Source organism: Rosa chinensis, chromosome 5 (genome assembly GCF_002994745.2).
Source record: "Rosa chinensis cultivar Old Blush chromosome 5, RchiOBHm-V2, whole genome shotgun sequence".
In the NCBI taxonomy this organism is placed as follows: domain Eukaryota; kingdom Viridiplantae; phylum Streptophyta; class Magnoliopsida; order Rosales; family Rosaceae; genus Rosa; species Rosa chinensis.
In genome coordinates this window covers 12,262,413-12,267,679 of record NC_037092.1, presented here as the reverse complement: position 1 = coordinate 12,267,679, position 5,267 = coordinate 12,262,413, and the positions used below count along the sequence as shown (strand labels likewise).

Genomic DNA, 5,267 nt, shown 5'->3' with positions numbered 1-5,267 from the left:
GCGCTTTAATGAAGATAAAGCAAAGTCTGTGAGTACTCCCATGATCGGTCATAGTCTTGAGCCTGAAAAAGATCCGTTTCGTCCAAGGGATGAAGACGAAGACTTATTAGAGGCTGAAGTGCCCTATCTAAGTGCAATAGGCGCATTGTTGTACTTAGCTCAATGCACAAGACCGGACATCTCATTCGCTGTGAACTTGTTAGCCCGACACAGTTATGCGCCAACACGCCGCCATTGGATTGGTGTAAAGACAATTTTTCGATACCTAAGAGGTACGATTGATATAGGTTTGTTTTATCCCTACAAAGAGAAGAGAAATAACGGAAGTGTGGGATCAGACTCCACGAGGCAAAACGCCACCTTCCGTGCTCCTCCTTGATACGCTAAAAGCAAGCGCATAATTTAACCCTAAAAATATCATCAATAGTATAAGCAAGCAGGGATCGATCTAATCCGGGGATTGAGGGTACACTTGTCATTGTAGGACAAATAAAGAATCAAAATAAGTACAAAGTAAATTATTTACAAAAATAAAACAAAGTATGAACATATTTACAAAATTAAGGGGGGATTTTGATTTATGGTTCCGAAAATTAACTATATAAAGAAAATAAATAAAACATAAAAAACATAATTACAAGAATGAAATGAGAGAAACAAAGATCAAAACCAAAGTTATAATCAAATTCGATTCAACCCTAATATTGTTCATCTAAGTCATGAGAAAGAAGTTGATCATGTGAAACGTTAGAAAGCAAACGATTTCCCATATTTTACTTTCCTTGCTAATTAACCTAAGTGAAAGCACCTACATCAATCCTATCAAACATGCAATCAAAGTCTAGAAAGCTAGCTAATCATAACATGTTCAATGCAATACACATGGAGAAAGGCTATCAACTTAAGTGAACAACTTAGTATGAAAAAGTCCATCTAATTGCAATCATTTTCAATTAAATTCGGTTTTTGTCCAAAACCTTTACTACTTTTGATTTAAGTTCACAAAACAATAAGTTGAATCATGTTCTTAAATCTAGCAACAATTATATATAAACCATATATGTTTCGAACCACATAAGATAAATACATAAAAGATTTCAATCAAACAAATTTAATTAAACAATCTCACAAAAGCAACTAAGAATCACAATATAGGAATCGAAAATCTCATTCAATTATATAAATTTCAGAATTAACAACTTTGTTCAAACATCAATGTCAACTAGAAACAACCCAACGAAAATCAAAACAAGGTTACAAAGAAGAGGTCGAATTACACCGTGGATGGAAGATGAGGATGAATGATTTATGTTGTTGGTTTCTTGAATCTCGAAAGCAAGCTCCAAGGGTGGTGATGGATGAATTACTTCACGGCTCCTTCTTCTCTTCTTCGGCCTTGCTTGAAATCCGTGGGTGCACTAGAGGATGGAGAGATGAGGAGAGGCTAGATGTTTATGAGAGAGTAATTTTCTGAAAATTGTAAAGTGTGGACCTCCAAACGTCCAAGGAGGGAGGATATTTATAAGGGAAATCAAGGCTCTATGACACAGCTCCATCCAATCAGTTAATGCCACGTCAGCTTGTCATGTCACTCAACCAATCAAAAATTTCCACATAAGTCTTGTTGTGTTGTCCAAAAACTCACCAAAATAATTCCTTAATATTAAGTTGCCGAAATTCCATGAATAAATTCTGATTTTCTGATTTATTTTCGGCCACAATATCTGTATAGATGAACCTAGACTTGATTTTAGCATCTCCTTGTTGTCTACACTTTTTATTTCCTTAAAAACTTGATAAGAGCTTATTTATGCGATATTAATAGCGTTAATCTCCCTACTTTCTTTGTTAGTTTAGTATATTTTCTAGTTATTTACTTTGTTTATTTGTTTTATAGGTGTCTTGGAGTAAAGAAGAAGAAAAGAAGTAAAAGAGGGATTGAAAAGCAAAATCGGGAAATCTGCCTGTGCAGATCAGTTAACTTCGACAGAGCACTGAGACCAGCTCAGAACTATCCAGAGAATGATCTTTATATTGATGGATATCCTCGGATGTCTAGTTTCCGAATCTTTTTACGGCTCATCAATATCATTTTTCTAGAGAAAGTTATGGCCGATTTAGTACAAGAGGTCAGGCTGCGCGTGAATCTGAGGTTGGACGGGAATTTATGTTTCGAGGCCCAAATCACACCAAGAAGCCCGAGGACGAGTTTGTGCTTCATATTCCGACTCATGATGGACAAATGGCACGATGTGAATGGTTAGAATAAGTCATCAAGTTCAAGAGCCAAGAGGAAAACTCCACCTAAGCATGTGAACCCTAAATTCTTTTCGGTTTTGGATTTCCTAACCTCTAAGCATATAAAAGGAGATCAATCTGCAGCAGCTCGCTCTCTCTTCTTCTTCCTCCCTTTTTCATTATTTTGTGTTTTTGATTCCAATTATGTGTAACTAAATTTCCAGTAGTTAGGGGGCAGTTGAAACCCCTAGACATGATCCATAACATGCTTTGACATTCAATTTATTTTCCAATTAATAAAGTTGAGGTTTTGTTTACCGTATTTCTCATTGATGAATTCTATGTTTGTATGCTTTGGAGGCCTACTTAGTATGCATGCTAGGGTTCTAATACTTTGATTGTTTGATGCCTGGATCAATAGTTGGATTCCTCAAATTGTCTAGAGAAGTAATTGGTAGTTTTCACTAGCAAGTAAACAAAACCCTAGGTTTAGCAAGGCTCTAAGTTATTTGCGATGCCTAGTGATTGCTCAAACTCTTTTCAAACTTAATGATCTCTGCATGTTTAATCTAATAAGCGTACCTTTAGGTTGCATTGCTTGGGAATAGTCTAGGTGTAGAGCACTTCCTGCCTAGCGTACAAAGTAAGAAAGAGTAATAGGTTGTGTTCAAGCGTACCGAGCCAATCTGAGTGTCTTTAACTAAGTTAATTGGAAGTAAATTGGACAAAGTGTGTTGTGTGTGATTGTTGGGGGTGGATACTTCCTTCCTAGCTAGTTTCATCATCTTGATATCAACCAATCTTAAATCAGTTCAGTTTCGTTTTTCTTTCTGTTCTCTGTCTTGACGTATTTTATTCTCATAGTAAAAGAACTCCAAAAATTCCCAAATTTTGTGTGCCGGATGCCTTGTGTGTCTAGTACGTCTCTGTAAATTTTCATATTTTTCTGGGTTGTTTTGGTTAGGATTTTAGTTTGTTTTTCAACTGCTGTTCAGTAGGAGTTGCAGTCACGTTTTTGTGATTTTTGTTGAAGCACTTAGTTTAACTTAATCCTCTGCGGGAGACCCTTATTTCTCTATACTACGATTGACATATTTGCAGGAGAATAAGGAAAATCAATAGCTTATAAATTTAGCTATCAATTTTTGGCGCCGTATCGCCGGGGATTACTTTTATTCTAATTGCTTCTACTAGTTTGTTTAATTTGATTTTTGTTTTAGTTTCTTACTTAGTGTTTCTTTGTTTGTGTTTTCAGGTGTATGCTTACTCGTAGAACTGCTCAAGGCAATCTTACCCCCTTGGATTCAGAGATAGAACGCACTTGCAAGTCAAATAGGAAGCAAACGAAGGGAACTAGTTTGCCAATTCACGACACAACGGCGGGTTCTACTTCCTCACAAGGGGAGGAGGAGGAGAAAACACCACCAAACTCACCTGCACATTCAATTCACGAGGACGAAGAGGAACCCCCAAGACTTGACATGGCATTGAAGGATGCTTTTGTTCCGACAGCCTCGGAATCCCCCTCATGCATAGCTTACACACCACCTGGCAATCAAGCCTTCTCCATTCCTGTGCAGCTCCTTAACTCATTGCCTAAGTACTCTGGCACACCATCTGAGGATCCTAATGTTCACATTAGGGAATTCTTAGATATTTGCAAGCTGCAAACCATTCAGAACATCCAACCAGAAGGACTCAGGTTACTTCTATTTCCCTTTTCCTTAAAAGATGATGCAAAACGTTGGTTGTACTCGTTACCTGCAGGTATCATCACAACTTGGGATGAAATGGTTAAGAAGTTTTTGAAACAATATTTCCCCGCTCAACTGAGAAAACGACTAAGGAGGGAGATTCAAAACTTCACTCAAAAGGATGGAGATACACTATATGAGGCATGGGAGGAATTTCAGGAGTTGCAGAGGAAGTGTCCCCATCACAACTTCAGTCTAAATGACCTTGTCCAATTTTTCTATGATGGATTGGACATAGCTAATAGGGGCAGCGTTGATTCTGCGTGTGGAGGTACTTTCATGAACAAAACCGGTCAAGAAGCATATAATCTAATGGATGATTTGGCTGACAATAATAGACAATTCTACACAAGGGATAAATGTACAAGAGGACGAGGAGTGTATGAAGTCGATTCAAGGAACCAAATGGTGGCTGTGGAAAGAAAGATTGACATGTTAATGAATGCCTTAGGCAATGGCATTAAGGCAACATCTCAGGTATGCTCTATTTGTTCCTATTCTGATCATACTACTGATAGATGTCCTATGTCTGAGCAACAGGTGAATTACATGGGGCAACAAAGGCCCAAATATGACCCTTACTCGAACACGTACAATCCGGGATGGAAGGATCACCCAAACTTCCGTTGGGGCGGTAATGACAAAGTGGTTCGACCTACTCAAGGCGTCTACAATGGACCACCTGGATTCCAACAAGGGGCTAGGCAGCAAGTCTATCAACAAACACCTCCTCAACAATCCTCAAGCAAGTCCTTGGAAGAACTAGTGAAAGAGATGACTCTGAACACCGCATCTTTCCAAAAGGACACAGCAGCTTTCATCTAAAGGACTGAGATTCAGTTTCAAAAGCAAGATGCCTTAGCTCAGCAACATGGACAAGCTATCAAGAACTTAGAAAGGCAAGTTGGGCAACTTGCAACGGTGATGCAAACTAGACCTCCTGGCACCCACCCTAGCACAACCATTCAAAATCCTAAGGATGGGAGCATGGTTGAGCTCAATTCAATCACTTTAAGGAGTGGTAGACAATTGGAAGAAGTCTCTGGGCACCAAAGAACATCCAAGAAAGATCAAGAAGAGAAGGAGGAGCAAAGAAATACAAGGGAGGAAAAGAAAATCATCGCTGGTGAAAAAACGATCGATCTCACGGGGGCTGATCAGAATGTTCATGTTTTTTCCCCTCCAAAGGTAAAAGATCCTAGTCCTCCTAAGTTGGTTACTTCATGTATTCCTTTTCCTCGTAGGTTCATGAGCTCTAAGAAAGATCAAGAAGAG

At 38.6% G+C, this 5,267-nt stretch overlaps 1 non-coding gene across 1 annotated transcript; it reads right to left on the bottom strand.

Annotated features, from left to right (window-relative positions):
- Positions 1 to 4,076: 4,076 nt before the first annotated feature.
- LOC112168517 lies at positions 4,077 to 4,183 on the bottom strand. The gene has a single exon (XR_002924278.1). It is a non-coding gene; the product is annotated as a small nucleolar RNA R71 (small nucleolar RNA).
- Between the last annotated feature and the right edge of the window lie 1,084 nt (positions 4,184 to 5,267).